Source organism: Cupressus sempervirens, chromosome 9 (genome assembly GCF_028749045.1).
Source record: "Cupressus sempervirens isolate cs-2001-9-10 chromosome 9, ASM2874904v1, whole genome shotgun sequence".
Taxonomy (NCBI): domain Eukaryota; kingdom Viridiplantae; phylum Streptophyta; class Pinopsida; order Cupressales; family Cupressaceae; genus Cupressus; species Cupressus sempervirens.
The window spans coordinates 556,032,086-556,053,385 of record NC_143126.1 but is presented as its reverse complement, the minus strand read 5'-3'; the positions used below and the strand labels follow the sequence as shown (position 1 = coordinate 556,053,385).

The 21,300-nt window shown below is 34.4% G+C and overlaps 1 pseudogene; it reads right to left on the bottom strand.

Annotated features, from left to right (window-relative positions):
- Positions 1-248: 248 nt before the first annotated feature.
- The window catches only part of LOC149539862 (uncharacterized), a 60,452-nt pseudogene continuing 39,400 nt past the window's right edge, over positions 249-21,300 (bottom strand).

Here is a 21,300-nt window from a genome sequence, read left to right as displayed (position 1 = left end):
GGTGAACACTAAATCTGTCCAACTTTCCTTTGCTAACCATGAGAACTCAATTAACATAGTTTCCTACTAGAATTCTTTCAATGCCTAAGTGAGCTTGGTAGACACTTTCTTCATAGAGTAATCTTTCAAGAATGCTTGGTAGACAAGGAAAACTATCTTGTTGATCAAGTGAGCTCGGTAAGCACTGACTGAAAATTGATATGACATTTGTGTAACATCAAAGACAACATACAATTAGATTATTGTATCTAACAGATACAACATTGAACAATTAGATCATTGGCATGAATCATTACAAGACACTTACCAATTAATATGTTGCTTATATTTATGGAACCAACTGCAAATGCATCGAATACAACTGAATCATTGAAGGAGAAAACCTAGGAATGGAGACCAAATCTAAAATTCTAATAAAAGAGTTCTTACAATTTTCTTCTTCATCTAAAGAATGATGATGTGCCTTGCAATAAAAAATAATCAAATCTTGATCACTAGTAATATATGTGTTATTTGTGTTACAATTTGGATGCCACAACAAATGGTCTTCGAATGATGTAACCAGCTCTCCTCAAAAATTCCATACAACAAATCTACAATTACAAAATGTCAGGAATAACTTATTTTCATACAAAAAAATGAAAGTTGACGGTGTCATAAACTATGTTCTACTTACTTCAATCAACTATGCATTTCGAACCTATCGGCCACTACCTCCATCAATAACTTATTTAAAGGCAATTTGCAATCAATGGGAAGAACATATCTAGAGTGAGCTAAACTAACAAACTTTTCTTGGAACAGAAGACACATTATCACTCAAAAGCTTACATCAAGTATTTGAAGGTTCTCATTTTCTTTCTTTACAAGAAGCTTCTTGTTGAACTGATCAATGAAATCAACTTTTTTACTGTGATGTGACAGGTGATTGAATTCTTTTAAAATAGTACCATCCTCTATGGACAAAATCTTGAGAGGAACATGCCCACTAGCTCTATTGAATATTAGTAACATAATCCCTAGACTATTAAGGAAAAGGAGAAAAAAGGATTAGAAGAATGCATGTAATTCAAACAATGAAAAAAGTAGAAGACCAATTCATCCACCACAACCATGCAATGATTTCATTTCCTGAGACTATTCAATTCAAAGAACTTGAGAGCTCTATTGACCAAATTAAATTTGAGAAGCAATCCTTACCTAATCTTTATCTCTTGGAGATGTTCATCTAATATTGAATACAAAATGGTATAGTTCTTCAAATCAAACACCTTATAAATTCTATTAATCATTGATACAATATCATTAGAGTTTAGGCAAAAGAAATTCAACCTAAAAGCCTTACATTGGTTTGATTTCAATCACAAGCTTACCCATCTTGAGTAGAATAGGTTAGGACCTTTCCATTGACATCATCAAACTCCACAAATCTAGGCAACTTCAAAGACTCTAACTTGAACAAAGTAAATCCTACATCTAGTTGACCGCTCTGAATATATCTACCAATTTTAATGTCTTTATGATTATTGAATAGATTACCAATTTATAATGATGCACTTGAATCTAATTAGGGGTAGTTATATATAATTATAAAATGTTCCATCAAACACTATGACTTCAGATCCTAGAGCAATACATACTCGATAGGTGTTGTTCTACATTTAAGTGAGCTGAAGTCATCTGAAACATATACAGAAACTATGATGAGTGAATCATTGTTCTTATTATAAAGGAGGTTGCAAATCACTTCATCTGGGCTTATGTTCAAGAAACATACTTTCTTGTTTTCCTCTATCAACACAAAACATTGTGTTAGATAGCATAGAGAAACAATCATGGAGAATTCCAAAGCTTAATTGGTATTTGGGTAAACACTCTACTCAGCTCTACTAAATGTTGCACAAACACCAGATTGTGCCAAAGAAAATACAATATCATGTGTTGCAACAATTTCTATTATTTTTTATCTCTTCTTTAGAAACTATAGTTTCAAAAGCCAATGTGCCTTGGGATCATAAGTTTCAAATTCTTCCTGCAAAATGGAGAAATGATTAATTTGGTATTTTACAAATTTACTGATTAGTTCTTTTTCTAGGGCAATGCATCTTTGAGCACTCATGATCAAAACTGATTACTTATAAAGTGTCTCACACTTGAGGATTCTCGCCAAATAAAAGTGAGCAATAGAAGCTCCACTACTTATAAATTTGTCATCCCACTACTATCCAAAAGAATCAAGTAATTTGTTTTCTATAGAAGAAGCATGGAGAAACATCAACTATTTCTTGCTGTAATAGACATTACATCAGTGAGTCATTTCTTACTCAATTTTAAACTTGAATTCATCTCAAAACATTCACATCTAACCAACCATAAATCTTCAATCTTGAGTACCTAAATCATTGCTCAATTCAAAAATATGGGACACTTGTGCTGAAACTTGTTGTATGGGCTTTTAGTTTTAGTCACATGGCACTAGGAGGGCTTCATATTACTCCATCTCCAATCTCTCCATAAAGGACCCAAAACTTTCGTATTCAGTTTTAAAAAGTAAATTAAGAAATGGAACTGCTATGCTATAGCTAAGAGACAAGTTGGTTCAAAAATATAAAAAATACAAATCATTACCTCTTTGTTGTCTCCTAATGCTACTCTTGCCTACCCACATTTTTTCCAAGCCTCGCTAGTTGATGAATTTGATTGTATTGCCTTACCAATGCAAAACCAAAAAATTAAATCATTCAATGTAGTGACAATAAGAATACTCAATTGGATGATAGTATGTAGTGTTTACTTTTCAGCCTTAGAAAAATCTGAAATTGCAATTTCAAGCTTTCTTTGAAATGCATATGCAGTTCCTCTTCCAATTAATACCTCAGTAGATGTTGGATTATCCCTTAATATCTGCATACTTCATGTATCATATATGTCTTTATACACTATATAGGGGAAGTGATATACCACTTTGAATAATCCTGCTTAGTTGGTCTTTATAACGCTTTCTATGCCATATGATACAATGGAGGAAATAGACTACTAATATCACGCCAATAGTCACACCAATGGAAATCCCCACAATCACCTTCTTGGATTGAGTACTCATTTCCCTAATTAGATCTAGGTTGTAGGAGACATAGAACTTAAGCAAACCTTAAATCTTCTTGTGACCTGTAATAAGAACAAAAATCAATAACATGACCATGATAAATATATAGCATTTCACAATATTTGAAATAATTAGGACTCAATGCATGTACAATTACTTGACAATCAATAATTGCTAACTCAGATAGCTAAGAAGATATCATGAAATTGACTATTTCCTTTCCATCAAAAAAGCTAAAACAAATTGAAACTATCTAAATAATAATATCAGATTTTCACAATCCATTGAAGATTATGAAGCTCACTTTTGAATTTACTTGAGTGTATTTTTTAGCATCGTAACTATCTCAAAATACACACAATTGAATCTAGAAGCAAACTCCATAATTATCTAAATAATTAAAGGTTAAACAATTAACAGGAATCATCCATTTTAGTTGCCACTATTTGTTTCAAACAAGGTCACTGTTTAGACTATTGATAATTGTAAATTTGTTAAGTGCATTAAATAATGATTTCAAATTTTATATAATAACAATTTTGGTAGAAAAGTCTTTTAGATTGTGGATAGACATTGCCAAAAATGCATACCCACATCCCAAAGGCATGAAAACATAGTGAGTCAATCTTGGAAACAAAGAAGGCCCTACAAAATTGGATCCATATGCAAGAATCTCATTGCAATAGATGAGATTTGTGCAAGACATTTTCTTTAAAAACCTACCTCTAAGTGATAGTCATACTTCTAGATAGCAATCATGTTAAAGACTATTTAAAGCAAGCAGTATTGTGACTAGCTATCCCTACATTTGTATACTAAAGAATCTGGAAAAGAATCCTATTTTGAGCAAAAAATGGCACCCATTAATTTCAAAGTCAATGTAGTAGGTTGCATCACTTATTTGACAATACACCAGTAAGAAACCATAAGAAATTACAAACCAGTTGAAAAATCCTTTTTTGAAACAATGTAGTGAATCTAAGATTGACTGCAATAATACACTTCACAAAGAATGTAGTGAATCTAAGATTGACTGCAATAATACACTTCACAAAGAAACTAATTCTTAATTTTCAAGATTCAATATGTATAAACACCCAAATGTTAAAATGCATAATAGTTCTCATACCAACACATACTTATAGAACTAACTCTACATTAAGAGAAATCTGCATTTATCATTCAAACCGCAATAAAGCATTTTTGAATCTTAAGATATTCGATTATGAAATTTAATTATACTTTTGAAATAGAGTTAATGGATCTCAAAGAGAGATTCTTATCTAGTATATTTGTCAATGCATGCATGTTGAGGTATTGCCACTATGCATGCATATTTGTCAATCCATTATGTGGAGATATTGCTGCTATACTTGAACGATTATCATTGAGCGGTAGTTTAGTTTATCATTGAGTAGTAGTTTGCCAAAATTCACCTAGACAAACCAAAATAGTTCTACTTGGTCTTTAGAAGACATCGCCACAAGAGAAGAGATATGAACTAACTTCCTGATTCTACTTCCAAGATGACCAAGAACTAAAGGTTTTGCTAGATGATCCTTGCACCTATGAAAAGGCTCAACACTCAAGGCTCAAATGCTAGCTTTTCTAACTTTCATAAAATGAAGTTTTCCATATAATTCCTACACTAACATAATATAGCTAACATGATGTTTGTGTAATATTAACTAGCAGTTGCATGTCTTTTTCATGTAGCAGTAAGCTGATAGGTTTAGGATTTTTATCTTTAGGAAGAGATTAAGTAGGAAGATTGAAAACATATCAAAATAAGTTTGTTTCTAGAATACAAAACAAAACTTCAAAGTTTGTAAAGGAAACTAGAAAAATGAGTTTTTCCCATGAATGCACTTAGCCTTGGGATAAAAAGTATTCTGGACACTGCAAGATGGCCATTTTGAGCATGGGCATGGAGAATGACACAGTTAAGTTTTTAATCCAGACAAACAACGCAAAGGCTGAAAAGCACACCATAAGGACTTGCATGGAGGGTATCTAAGAAGATGTATGTGGATATGTTTTTTTGTAAGTTCAGAATATACAAAGCATAAGCATACAATTTCTGAATATAAATTCAGACAATCGGAAATATTTAATGCAACAAAGATCAAAATAGCTAGAGATGAAAATCTACAGATAAATGAACACAAATAAAATTACTTAGAGTTGTTAAGCTACGAAAATCAAAATAGCTACATATGAAAATATTAAGACAAATGAACAAAAATAAAATAACTCAGAGTTGATAAGCTATTCAAAATAGGTGAAGATGAAATTATGAAAACAAATGAACACAAATACAGTTACTCGGAGTTAATAAACTATCAAAAAAGTTATATATATGGTGTTGATGGAGCTCCAAGCTTTTAAGATTTTATAGTGTATAGAAAAGAGACATAAAATTTCCAAATATAATATTTTTAAGTGAGCACAAAAACTCTTCAATAGTCGCTCTGAGTTTATTCAGATCCGATTTTACTGCATTCCAACTTCAAAAGCATAGAGTTCCATTGAAACAACTGAAATAATCTTATGGATGTAAGTCTTCAATAACATAGATTTATAGAAAGAAAAATAAAAGTTCAAGTATGATGGTTTCATAGCCAAGTGGTACTGAGGGTATATGCTATTCACAGTATAGAAGATTGTGAAATGAGATATAATTAATAGAAAAGCTAATTCAAACATTTGGGAGAAAATTAAAAAGCATTAATAGTCTTCAACAAAAAACACTCTTCTCTATGGTCTTCTGTGACTGCAACAAAAGAAGTTTGACAAATATAAAATGATGGAACATAGTCTAGTTGGATGAAGCCATCACATTTTGATTTTAGGAAGTGTCTCTTAGTCCAAGCATGGCACATGGCTATCTTAGAAACAAACTAAAAATTCCTTATTTGCAGGTCAGAGACCTCATTTGGAGTAGCCGAGTCTTTTTTAAAGTTTGCAGAGTGTCTCTTTTTACCAAGTCTAAATTGGCTTAATGTAGCGGGCTAGTGGGCTTGCAAAAGGGAAAACTGCAAAGAGCATGAATAGATTTCCAAACAAGAAGAAATACCTAGTTGTCTTCAGAAGTTTGCATGTAGTTGCCAAGGTAATGTGTAAAACCTTCATACACATGATAGAAGAATGAATTTGTGCAAAAGCCTCCTTTTGCTGCTCTTTCCCCAACAATTCTATATGTATGGGTGTTTCTCATCGTGGCAGTGGGTGGACGAAAAAAAACTCACCGTGAATCTGATTCTGTTCGACCATATCCCAAGATCAATTGTATAAACCCTATGTCAGACTTTGCAAGAACATGCAGATTTAGCTTCTTCTAGTGATATCTTTGCAAGAACATGCAGATTCACCTTCCTCCAGTGATCAATATCACTATAAAATTTATGAGCAAAGCCCCAATATTACCCGCATGTGGGCGAGAATGAAATAACATAAAACAATAATATCACACGACTATAAGCCTATAAGCCTGCGCCAATATATAAGATTAACATACTTTTTCTTTCTTATGACCTGAGTTGGTCAAAAATTTGACCAACTTGGGAAAACTTAGGACATTTTTGACCAATATGGGGATGAAAAGAAAAAAATAAAATAAATCATACCTTTGGTTGAAAATTTTGGCAGAAAAAAAAGTGCAAATGTACTAGTGCCTGTTCACCCTCGAGCCTTAGTTTCAGGCTATCTTTCAGGCCTCTGGATGAGTTTTCACCAAAAGACTTCTAGATCCTTTCAAACTTCAAGTAAACCTATCCAACCACTTTCTCTATCAAGGTAACTTCCTACGGCTTCTAAACATGTCATTGGACTAGCATGGTTTGATAATGGGTGTGCTCTGTAATAACATCTTTACACTATCCTATCTTACCTACTCCCAACAGTCAGCCTAGGGCATCACTTCATAACTTGAAAACCAATTGAATAAAAATGAAAAGGAAAGAAAAATCCATATCTATAGAGTCTAACCTATCATCCCACAAGGTTTCAAACATTTTCCACCATGGATGATTAGGTTAGAGCCCTTAATATGACAACCCTGTGAATGGAAACCATAGACCAGTCAACAATAAAACTTCCACAACACACCAACCTTGTAACTTCAGACTAAGTTTTTATATGAAAAAGAAAGATGAAATACCACTCTACAAAAACAAGAAGTCATATCATCTATCCCAATCCATACACAACTATACTAGGTCATTAAACTCTACAAAAATAATGAAAAACATAGTAAATTATCCATACAACAGGCTCACATGTGTGTAATCTAACTAAAAACATTATAAACTTCCAAATTATGATTCCTGTGCTCAAATACTTGAGCATGGGTGGTTACAACTTTCCAAACTATCATTTGCAACTTTTTTCAATAAATGCAAAAGTTGCTCAAGCAACTTTGCAACTTTTGAGCAATTTTTGCTCTTTACATATTTTGATCAAATGGGTCCATCTAGGACTATTCTAGGAACCTAGTTAGGATTATTAGGACCTATTAGTTACCCAAATACCTTATTTGCCCATCCCTAGCAACTTTTGACCTATTGAATAACTTTTGACAACTCTAGGACCTAATGAACAATTTTGATTCTTTTACAAACATATTGGGACTAGTTGAATTCCAAGGACCATTGGAATTTATTAAACACATACAACCTCTTAAATAAACCTTAAAAACTCAAAAGAATAAAAAGAAGGGGGTGCCCTACACTAGTATAAGATATAAATAAATCCTTATAAGACCATTCTCAAACCAATTAATGTCAATCTTCTACCTCAAGAGAGAAATTGAAGTATTACATTTTTATGTGATGGGAACACTAGGTATAATTCATTAGGAGGTTGATTGACCTAGGGATCCAGCCAAAAATCCACATTGCAACTATTAATTATTTTCCATAATTAATTTTGGGTTAAAGGAAAAATAGTTTTTGAAGATTATTCTAGATGTTGGAACCATTTGGTAGAGAAGCTTTAAGAATGATAGTAGACTTGTCTTTGGTCAAATATTTTTCCCTCATCATGCTAACCCAATCAACTTAAGAATTCACAATATTTGAGCTAAATTTAGTAAGAAAACTAATATTAAGAAGATGAGTATCTCTTACATCCATGCCTCTTTGATCCTTAGAGGAAAAAAAATATCCCAATTAACCAAGGATAGGTGTTTTTTCTCCTCTACGCTGGCCCATTTAAAAACTTCAATTATATAACATCCATCTTTTTATATTAAGAAATAGGCCCATATGAAATAGGGTCATAATGTAATGCAAAGTTCTTTGAATAATCTTAGTGAACATTTTGAGCTTTTTTACACTGCTAAGAAATGAATGTTTCCAAGTTGCCAACTTTTATTGAATTATCTCAAGGAATCTTGACCAAATGGAATTATTGCTTTTACTTATCAAAAATGGCATTCCTAGATAAATAGAAGTAAGGAAACCAACTTGGAACCCCAAAAAGATAGCAATCTAATTACAATATAATAAGAGTATTGCAAAAAAAATATTTTCTGGAGTTTAGGCCATTGACCAGAGACTAAGGAAAAATTATTCAAAAGCTCCTTCCAGCTATTATCTTCCAAAATAGTAGCTTCCCTAGAAAATAATGTATCATCAACAAATTATTGACAAGATATGATACTACCAATCAAAGAGGGTCTAATACCTTTGACAACACTAATAGAGATTGATCTGCAAAGATATATACCAAGAACATCAGCTAAAATAATAAAAAGATAACAGGAGAGAGGATCATCTTGCCTTAATCCTCTAGAAACCTCAAAAATCTATTTCAGGGAAGTGTTGATGAGTACCAAAAATTTATGAATTTTGAAGAACACTTCCAATAGTGTAAGAATATTTTCTTGAAACCCAAATTTCTAGAAATCTACCATAAGGAAGTCCCTTGACACCATATCATAGGATCTTACGATGTATGATGAGATTGTAGCTTCTTGCAGTGGGTTGGAGTTGTAAGGGATTGTAGATTGTAATCAGGTTGTAATCTCTAAATAATAAAAATATTAAACTTGTTGTTGATGAATGTAGCCCAGGGATTGGGTGAACCACATTAAATTTTTGTGTCTTTTGTTATCTTCTCTACAATTTATTATTTTATAATATTGGTTATATTTACATGTAATTGTTATTTCTGTCTCTTTAATCCTTACAAGTGGTATCAAAACAAGGTTGTTTCAATTCTCCTCTATAGGAAGGTCTCACAATTGAGTGGGAGTGATGGAAAATGAGGGTAAGGTGAAGGTTAGGAAGTTTTGTGGGAAAAAATTCTAGCTTTATATAAAAGGAAAAGGGAAGTATATCTTTATCAGAAGGATTTATGGTAGCTATTGCAAGGAAAATCCAAGAAACTTGAAACTATGATATATGAGAACTAAGATATTTTGGGCAAAAAGGCACTTGGAAGTATTCATAAATGCATGGCATAATTGGTGGCATTTACTTTTAGAAAAGAAAATATGAATGTGGAGTTGATGAAAACCCTAATAAAGTTGTATGAAAAGCCCTCCACTTCAAATAGGGCATTTTTCATGAAGCATTTATTCAATATGAAGATGATAGAAGGTGGATCAATTGCTATACATTTAAATGAGTTTAATAAAATTACCATTCAATTATGTTCTATTAATGTTAATTTTAATGACAAAATTAGGGCTCTCTTTCTTTTATGTTCTTTTCGAGAAAGCTGGAAGGACTTGGTAATGACTTTGAGTAATTTTGTTTCTCGATGTAATACCTTAAAATTCCATGATGTGATTGGTGTTGTTCTAAGTGAGGAAACTCATAGAAAAATTTTAAGTGGATCTACACCACAAAGTGTTTTGAATGCACAAAGTAAAGGAAGAACGAATGAGAGAGCAAATGATTTTGGAAATCATAGGAAATCAAGAAGAAAATAAAAGGGAAAGAGGACCAATAGATTGCTAGTACTATGGGAAACTAGGGCATAGGAAGAAATATTGTTGAATTTGGAAGAACAATGAAGGAAACAAATAAGAAGGAAAAAAGGAGGCAAATGTGGTAAGTAATAAATCCAAAGATGACTCTTTGCTTCTTTCATTAGAAAATGTTGATGATTCATGGGTTTTAGATTTAAGGGCTTCACTTCATGGTACTCCCCATAGAGGTTATTATCTTGATTATATCCAAGGGAATTTTGGAATAGTTTATTTGGGAGGTAAAAAACCTTATCAAATTATTATAAAAGGAAAAGTTAATATGAAGTTGTACAATGGGAATCATTGGCCACTACATGAGGTAAGACATGTTCCAAGGTTGAGTAGGAATTTAATATCAGTAGGACAACTAGATAATGATGGTTTCAAAATTAATTTTAATTATAAAAATTATAAGGTATCATCACTACAAAGTACTTAGGTGATGTATAGCTTAACGATGTAGGAGTTATTTCGGTAGTTATAACTAAGTTTGAGTGTTAACTAAGCTGTGTTAACCAAGTTTCAATGTTAACTAAGTAGTACTAACCGAGCAATTTTAACCAAGTTTTACTATTAACCAAGCAGTGTTAACTAAGATTTAGTGTTAACCAAGAAGTGTTAATCAAGTTCTAGTATTAATCAAGTTCATGTGTTAACCAAGTTGTAGTGTTAACTGAGTGTTCCTTCATGTGTCAAGTGAACCTAATATTTGTTGATACTCGGTAGTGGTTTTCTAATGCTTGATCATGTCTTGGTTCCAACTTTGCCCAAGTTGTCTGAGTTTAGTTTCTAGGGTGAGCCAATCTTGGCATTTAATTTGGTTGTATGTATTCAATTTATGTTGTAAGCTGAATTGTGGCTTAAATGTGCATTTAATGAAAGGGTTTATTTAATTTATAACATACTAAGCTAACCTATGGCTTAGTTGGGTATAAGTAGGCGGTCTTGTGGAGTCTTAAGTATTAATGATCCAACTTGGAGAAGGATGAAGTAGAGGAGAAAAGTTTGAAAAGAGCTAGTAGCTATGGCTTGAGAAACATGGAGATTTCTCGGTGGCTTGTGAGCACAAGTTTAGTTTTTCCTTGGAGGTTTATAACAAATTGTGGATCTAGACTAGCTAGGGTTTGGATTGGATCTTGAAAATCTTGTAGAACTATTAGTTTCTTTATTTTTGGTTGTAACCGAGAAGACCTTAGAGCCCAACACATTGAATGTAATTGGTTATTTTATGAATAAAGAATTGTGTTTGGTATCATATCTTATTTCTTGTGTTCTTTTTCTACTATATATCATTATTCTCTAGGGGCTAGGACATCTCCTTTTGGGATTCTCTTGCCTTTCTGTACATCATATGGTATTAGAGAAAAGGTTTTCCTGAGCATGTAGACGGATCATTGAAATTATGACAGTTTACACTAGGACCTCAAGTGAAGATTATTTGATCGAAGGTTGGATTTGGCTGATTTTTTATGAAGGATTTGCAAAAATATTGGAAGAGGCCTCTAAGATAATTGGACCCTAGGTAAATTGAAGATCTATGTGATGTTGTGGAAGAAAGGATCTCAAAGAAGATTAAATAAAAATTAAAATCTAAGATGGCACTGATGAAGAGTGATATGATTGCTGAAATCATAAGTGATATAGGTGTTGGAATGTCTTAATGGGAAGAGTGCTTCTGAGAGGGGGGGTGAATCAGAAGTACTAGCCTTTTTTAAAATCAATTTTAAATCCTTAATAACATATAACTAAAATTAATCATGCATGCATATAAACATTAAACAATCATGAGAAGCAAACATGCATCACCACATAACACTTGAGATTTTGGTGACCTAGAAACCCTCCAGGAATAAGAAGGTAAAATTGGGGTGGGGATGATACCCACAAAATTACTGTAGCAATTGATTTCAACCACTTCTAATGGTTTGCCTTGTTAAAGGCCTACCCTGTTAAAGGCTACAACACACTGTTAAATGTGACCCTGTTAAAGGATTTCTACACCCTGTTAGGAGTGTGCCTTGTTAGAGGACTTAAGAAAATTCAACTTAGAATGCCACCCTATTAAAGGATTTACATAAGGCTGTTAAACCCACCTAACTCAATAGGATTTCCAAATTCCTAATACAATTGTGAGAGAGTATTAGAATAATACACCTAATCTAATGCAATCTCTAATGCTGATCTCAGGCTCTTGATCTACTCTTCTATCACTGATCTCTACTAGATTTGATCTACTAATTGTGTTCCTTGTTCTTTTCTAATCAACTAGATGTGTAAATTTCATCCTTTCCACTAAATCTTTGACACCAATGTTCTGCAACGACCTTAATAATAGGCTATGATTTTCCTTCTTCTCATGACTTCAAATATTCCTACTCAAACCCTTGAAATTCACCTATTGGTTGCATGCAGTCTCCAATTTTCTAATTGGCTGCATGAGGATTGCATAGGTGGTTGGGAGGATTTGATCTTATCCTTTTATCCTGTCATGAGTTATGCATAACCGTTTTACATCTTGGCTTGTGATTGCACAAAATTTTATATTGATCTTGCATTACTTAGCACACGAAGTAATATTGATGCTCGGCACCATCTTTTTTGGATTGCTCAGTATCCACTGTGTTTCTTGCATTACTCGGCTCCTATAGAATTACTATGTCACTCGGCACCTATAGTATTCATGTGTTACTCGACATATATTAACTTCCTATTTTTCTTGGCACCTATTAACTTCTACTTTGCTCGGCACCTATTAACTTCTGCTTTGTTCAACACCTATTAACTTCTGCTTTGCTTTGCACTATTTGTAACTCGACATGTGTTAAATTTTTGGCTTGGCTTCCATTGTATACTCAACATGTATAGTGAAGATGGTTAAGTGTGTTGACACTCATTTGTCAATCTTATTTATTTGATCAACAATCTCCCCCTTTGACATGAGTGTCAAAAACACTTAACTGATCATTCATGATATAATCCTTATGTGTACATTCTTCACTTACAAATTTAAAAATAAATATTGTGAACAACAATATACCTTATGACTCCCCCTGAGTTGATCATGTCATGAATTCTAATGTCTTGTGCCATTATGCCTGCTGTCCTCTGTTTCTGACCTATTCTTACCTTCTGATCCTATTTAATATATCTCCCCCTTAGAATATTATCCCTTAGAATATTATCTCCTTCATTATCTCCCCTTTTTTGACACTTATGTCAAAGGGTTCTAAACAGTAATGCCATGCTTAGCCAAAAATGTTTTATTTACCTCAAGGAGTATTTTGAGAGCTGCATCCCAGTTATTCAATGCAATATCCAATGACTTGTGTTGGATTGCAAGCTTTGTTGCTAGATCAACAAGTCCTTCATGTGTAGAAATATTTGAATCCTTCTTGAGGACTGTTTCTACATACATTTTCTCCTTTTGTAATATCTCCAAGTGAGGAGTGATTGAGGCTTGTATTTGCATTAGCTTTTCTTTAATAGTGGCCTCTTCTACTGATAATGCAACTAATTCCCTCTAAGCGCGAAGCATTTGAGTAAAATGCTTCTCACTCTATGTAGGATTTGAGGGTAGTTGCATATTGGAGAGCTTAAGCTTGCTCTCAAGGTTCAAAATTTTGTAATTTATTTCTTGTGTGAACCTGGAAAAATCACACAATTTCCTATAAAGGGAAAATATGTTCTTTAATACAATCTTTACCTTATCCAATTTCTTGGCTAGATCAACCTGTCCCAAAATAATATTATTAGCTATCTTCTGGTTGACCTTGCCTAGAAAATTCTTTTCTGACCATTCCATGAGTTTTACATTTGTATCATGGTCTGCATTATTTACATGGTCAACTATATCAGATAGTTACTCAAGGATTGGCCTGCTTGAATCTGGAGGTTGTAGGCTGAAGGCATCCATGAATATATCTTTGATCTCATCCATTGCTTGCTTATATTTGAAGTCTTTCCTCAATGCCTCTTACCTCCTTCTCTTGTCCAATGCACTTTGTATTTCATTCATCTTTTTCTCAATTAAAGTGCTTGAATCATAATAGGGTATTTGAATTTCTTCATCAAGCTCGGGAATACCATAATGAATGGTCCTGGCTACTATAGTAGAACTTGAGCTTGGTGTACTGACTTGTACAGTCAACATGTCAATACTCAGCTGCTGAACAAATTTGGTAGGAGTACCTATTTTTGGCAATTCAACCAAAGTTTGTATTGCAGACTTCTCCTTATCCTACATTTCTTCCTTATCCTCTTCTTGTACCACTGCTATTGGGGGTGTACTTGTTATCTATACTGGTGTACTTGTGACTTTCCCTGCTATTGCACTCAGCTCCTGATGAGCTTGCATGGCTATTCTTGGTGGTTATGGAGGTGGTAACAATGAAAGTCTAGTAGTTTGAGTTATTTGAGGTGGTTCTTGTGGTGGCACCTCACCTTTCTTGATTTTATCTACTAACTTTTGGAGCTTATCAACACTAACCATTATGGGACTTGCACACAATTGTGCTTGAAGATTTGTTTGGTCAAGGATCTTAGTGAGATCCTCTACAGTTAATGGGTTGATGTTTTGACTTGTGGTGTCAGTAACATCCTTAATCTTTATGATTTTTGTAGGTGTGATGGAAGAGTGAGGAGGGCTAGGAGGTGGTAGTTGTGTGTCTTACACACTTTGATCTTGCTGCCAATCAATACCCCTATCTTCATCTTTTCCTTCCTCCTCTTCAACCTTTTTATCTACTTCTATCTTCTCTTCTCTTCTCTTTCTTCGCTCTTCTGGCTTTGCAGTAGCTTCTTCTTTGTACTCTTCTTCAAAGACATCTTCAATTTTTCTTATATAGATTCTTCCATGATCTTGTGATTCTCTGTACAACTTCTTCTATTTTGTTTTGGGGTATGGAGAATGCCCTATACTTAGGTGTAAACCTAGTGTTATGCCTTTTGACTGCTTTAGTTATATGTTCCCTTGTCAAATCAGGCAGTAAGCTTGCTAGGTTGATTCTCTCATCCCCTTCTCCATTTTCAAACAAAAATACCATCTGTCTTCTACAATTTTAGAAAATTCTCTTGGAAATTGTCCATCTAGTTCAAGAGGTGTATACTTGAACTATGCCATCATTGCATAGACTGATTCTTCTATCCTATTTTGTTCCTCTTTGGTGAACTTATTGAAATCAATCTTTTTCATGACACTTAAGTCTCCATTCCCAATTTTTTCACATAATGTATCAATTGAAGACTTACCTTTTCAGACTGATCTTCCTCATTAGTATTAGGTTGAGCCACATATCTTTTCATTTTCTTTGGATCTTCTTGTGCCTTCTTGGTTGGTTTCTTCTTTGTAGCTTCCTCTTTGACTTTTTGTGTGGAGGCCTTTTTTGTAGCTCTGGTTGTTGGCTTCTTGGGTGTTGGCATGATAGCTTTCTTTGGTTTAGGCTGAGGAGCAGGAGGTGTCTTTGCCTTTGATGGGTGCTTCCTTAGCTTCTTCTTCCTCATCACTCTCATCTTTTTCTTTCTCATCATTAGCTTCCTCTTCATCTCCACTAATTTCTTCTTCTTCTTCTGCTGCACTTTTTTCTTCAACACCAAATTTCTTCTTTATCTTTTTCACCAGCTTCTCCTTCTTTTTCACTGCTATGGCTGTTTTGAGTTCTGTAACAACTCTTGATCTGACAATTTCATATGTTCCAAATGCCTTTGTATTTTTATCCATCTCCTCTACAAGTAGTGCTATGATGGCTGCTGAAGCTTGGTCAACATCAAGCTCATATCCCAATGGTCTGAGCCATCTTACTCTTGGAAGGACTACTTGGATGTAAGTATAATCAATGTCAACAAGAAATCATATGTCATTTACATGTTTGTTCACCAATGAGATTGGTATCCTCATTCTTTTCTTCATTTCATTGTTGAAATCATCAAAATATATAGTCATTTGATCATCAAAACTATCTCCCATTTGTGCAATAAAATTATTGATTTGATCAACAATTGTTTTGTTTTGACTCTAGTTGACTTTTCCAAATGAAGGGAATTCCTTCATCACATAAAAGAACATACAAGCTAACACTGACCCAAATTTGCATTGCACCCCCTTGGATTTTCTAATAGCTCCAAGATTTTCATTAATGTATTGCAACATGAGCTCTGCAAGGTCATAGGTGTGGTCTTTCTTTACAAGCTTATATGCCACATCCACTACTATCTAGGGTACACTATTCAACCTGCTGGATTGATAAAATTTGTGTGATATGATCCTCATAGAAAAATCTAGAAGGGATTAAGTAATGGTGTCTATGGTCAAGCCTTTGTTATTCCATTTTGCAACTGTGTTTTTCTCAATGTTTTCCCTCTTGTCACTTCTGAGTGTCTTGGGCCATTTTAGGGTTGGAAAACCTGTTACCCTATGAACCATTTTCTTAGTAATCTTGACTAGTTCTTGCTCTAACAAGAATGATCCATCACGGATTCTACTAAGTACTATGTGTATCCACTCAGTTTTGAATACGATTGGAAAAACTAGGGGCTTGGTTAAACCCTTCTTCTCTACAACTAAAAATTCATCCTTCAATATATTGTTGTCACAAAGTTTGTCAAAAGCATTAAAGATTTCCAAGTCTCCTATGGCACCTATTTTGCAGTTATAACACCTTCACACATCCTGAACCATAACAACTTTATCAGGGATGGTGGATAGGGCACCAGTGGGATCATTTTTATATGCAACTTTTGGTATTGGCCTCAATTCGGGTTGCTTAACCTCATTGCTGACAAGTTAAATTTCATGGCTCTCTTTCCCTTTGGTGGACTTTAAACCAGATGCCATTTTTAATCGAACTATGGCTTGATGTTTAAAGTAAACTTCACAAACTGTACAACTCGAAACCTGAAGAAAATACTTCGTTAAATGCTTAAATTGCTTGGGTAGATGCTGAATCACTACAAATTGCTGGTTGGATGCTTGAAAATCATTCAGTCATGCTCCTAGTAATTGCTATTCATTTGAATGGCTCAAAATGAATCAATTTTCACCTTTAAGTGGCTCAAAAACCTTGCATTTAATGTATTCTTGTACCTGCACCTGCCACTCGACTTCCAAAGGTTTTTCAACTCGGCATCCACTTGGCAGCAATTCTCACTTGGCATCTTCTGATTTTGTTGATAACTTGGGAACCTTGTAGTTTTATTCAGCTCCCACTAAACTTCTTGACTCGGCATCCAAAGTAGTTTCACTCGGCAACCAAAGAAAGCTCGGCATCATTATTCAAGTTTTGTCTTAGCATCTTATCTCATGCAAATTTATACTTTGCAGTGCTTCATCATGGTTTAGGGCCGATGTATGATACTTCCTTATATGTATCAGCCCCATAGGCTCATCTTGTGATTAGTTGGATGAGATATGATCACTTGACCTCTTGGGTGAAGTGACCCTTTCATTGGATGTACTTGGTCCATCTTTTTTTCTCCATATCTTCTTCATGTTTTTTCTAATGTGTTCCTCATCAACTTTTTCTTTACCCTTATTTACTTCAGTCTTGGGTGCCTTGGCCTTTGTTCAACAATTCCTGCTGACATGTCCAATTTTCAAGCAACTGAAGCAAGTAGTTTGGTTCAACCATCTTTCATAGTTCCCTTTGAAATGTGTTATTATGTAGTTCTGGGGTATGTGACCATACTCTTGACAATAGTGACAGCTCTGCCTTGTATTGTAGTCCCAATTGTAATGGTGTACATAGTTGTCTCTTCTTACATGTTGATTTGGTGTCCATATAGGCTTTGATCTACATTCAAAGGATCTATGTCCATACTTCTTGCAATTATGGCAGTTTCCATCAAATCTTTGTGTCCTTGTGAATTTAGACCTATAGTCTTGTGTCATGTGACCTTGCATGTTGCACTTGTGATAGTAACCCTTACTTTTGGGTGTGTTTGGATGATTGATCCTTCTACTCTTGCAAACATTAGTAGTATGACCCTTTTTATTATAGTAATGACAAGTGGGTTTAGAATTCTTACCTTTGTCACTTCTTTGCTCAGCACTCTTTGATGATTCCCCAACTTCAGTGCTACTATATCCAACTCCTGATGTATCATGGGTTGATCTTGGGGATTTCAGCAAGTGTTCAAAGTACTTGATAGCTTCACTTGACTTGTTGAGATTATATAATATTTCTTTTTCTCTCTCCAATTCATTCTGCAGTTTTTCATTCTGCATCTTCAAAGTAGAGATCTCAATATCTTTCATATTAAGTTCATGGTGAAGGTTCATCAGTTGGGCAAGTGTATCCATTTGCATGTTTGAGATCCTTGTTAGTTCAGTAGACTTTTCTTCAAGTCTATTTGCAAGATTCCTTTTGTCATCTTCAATCATGACTCTGTCCTCAACTGCTCTTTTCTTTTGCTCAGTGATTTCACATAACATTATGGCCTGTGATTCATGTTCCATCTTCAGAGTTCTTATCTCTTCTACTTGAACTCTATTTTTCTCCATCAGTTTTGTTATTGCTGCATCAAATTCTTTGGAATCTCTGGCAAATACTTGTGTGGTGTCAATCTCCTTGTAGTGATTTTCAGCTATAGCTATTTCCTTCCTTCTTTTTAAGGATTTTCTTAATTCCTCTCTAGCTTCCTCTACCTTGTGTAGAGCGAGATGCACATTTATTACCTAGTTCTCAATGATCTTTCCAAGTTTGAAGACTTCCATCTTCAGATCTTTTCCTCCAAGTTGTTAGGCTTCTTCTTGAGAGAACTTGGCTCTGATACCAATTGTTGGAATGTCTTGATGGGAAGAGTTCTTCTAAGCGGGGGGGTGAATCAGAAGTACTGGCCTTTTATTTATTTATCAATTTTAAATCCTTAATATCATATAAGTGAAATTAATCATGCATGCATATAAACATTAAACAATCACGATGAGCAAACATGCATCACCACATAACACTTGAGATTTTGGTGACCCAGAAACCCTCCAGGAATAAGAAGGTAAAATTGGGGTGGGGATGATACCCACAAAATTACTACAACAATTGATTTCAACCACTTTTGATGGTTTTCCCTATTAAAGGCCTGCCCTGTTAAAGGCTACAACACACTGTTAAATGTGACCCTGTTGAAGGATTTCTACACCCTTTTAGGAGTGTGCCTTGTTAGAGGACTTAAGAAGATTCAACTTAGAATGTCAGCCTGTTAAAGGATTTACATAAGGCTGCTAAACCCACCTAACTCAATAAGATTTCCAAATTCCTAATACAATTGTGAGAGAGTATTAGAATAATACACCTGATCTAATGCAATCTCTAATGCTGATCTCAGGCTCTTGATCTGCTCTTCTATCACTGATCTCTGCTAGATCTGATTTGCTGATTGTGTTCCTTATTCTATTCTGATCAACTAGATGTGTAAATGTTGTCCTTTCCACTAAATTTTTGACACCAATGTTGTGCAACAACCTTAATAATAGGCTCTACTTTTCCTTCTTCTCACAACTCCTCTCTCTCTCTCTCTCTCTCTCTCTCTCTCTCTCTCTCTTTCTCTCTCTCTCTCTCTCTCTCTCTCTCTCTCTCTCTCTCTCTCTCTCTCTCTCTCTCTCTCTCTCTTTTCAATGGCATCAAGAGTCCCTTATAAAGATTAGTGGTTCATTATGCATCCTTGATTCAAATTTTCCCACTCAAACCCTTGAAATTCACCTATTGGTTGCATGCAGTCTCCAATTTTCTGATTGGTTGCATGAGGATTGCATAGGTGGTTGGGAGGATTTGATCTTATCCTTTTATCCTATCATGAGTCATACATAACCATTTTACATCTTGGCTTGCAATTGCACAAACTTTTATGCTGATTTTGCATTGCTCAACACATGAAGTAATACTAATGCTTGACACCATCTGTTATGGATTGCTCAGCATCCACTATGTTTCCTACATTACTCAGCTCCTATAGAATTACTTTGTCACTCAACACCTATAGTATTCTTGTGTTACTCAACATCTATTAACTTCCTATTTTGCTCAGCACCTATTAACTTCTGCTTTGTTCGGCACCTATTAACTTCTACTTTGCTCAACACTATCTATAATTCGACATTTGTTAGAGTTTTGGCTCGGCTTCCATTGTATACTTGACATGTATAGTGAAGATGGTTAAGTGTGTTGACACTCATTTTTCAATCCTACTTATTTGATCAACAATAGGTGGTGTACCTTAGAATTTAGGTACTAAAGATGGTAACGAGGGAGCTATTGAAGACTTTGAGGTTGCTAGATCAACTGGTGAGGACAGAACTAATTGTGTGGAGAGACTTATGGGAGATAGTGCTGGTCAATTTGCTAGACTTGGATCTCAGTTAAAACTAAAGCATAAGATGGAGCTTTCTAATTTCTTAGGTACTATGAATCCTAAACATGTGATTAATTGGATTGGAAAATTGGAAGACTACTTTGAGCTAGAGGATATTGGAAATGCACTGAAAATGAGGTTAGCATAAATAAAGTTGAAGGGACATGTTGCTCTTTGGTAGAAGGAATTATAGTGAGATAGAGAAGAGGAAGGTGAAATGAAGATAACTAGATGGACATTGATGGTGACTAAACTAAAGGCTAAGTTCATTCCTACAGATTATGAACTTGAGTTGTTTAAGAAGGTACAAAATTTGAAGTACAAAGGTATGACTATGAAAGATCATATAGAGGAGTTTTACAAGTTGACTATTCAGTTTGAACATGGAGAACTATCTAAGGAGAAGGTGGGTAGATATATTAATGGCTTGAAATTCAATATTTAAGATGAGGTTTGTATGTTGAATATTGATTTGGTTGAGGATGATTATCAGTATGCCCTAAAGGTAGAAGACAAGTAGAAGAGGTAGAATCAAGGTAGTTCTCGAGGGAAAGAGAAACCAAAGGCTAAATTAGGTGCACAAGATGAACCAAAACCTATCAATCAAAAGCGAAGGATAGGTAGAGGTGAGTTTAAGGTTACTTATTCTAGAGAACATGCAGAAGGACATAGAGCATATGAATGTGCTAAGACTACTGACAGAAGAGTTGCTATTGTGAATGAGGCTAAAAACCATATCAGTAAACCTGAGAAAGGAGAGAATTTATTGACTCAGTGAGTACTAGTCGGTAAGAGGACACTAAAATTTTGTTAGAGGAGTAATTTATTTAGGACTCATTGTAAGTTTGGTGGTAAAGTTTGTAATGTAATTGTGGATAGT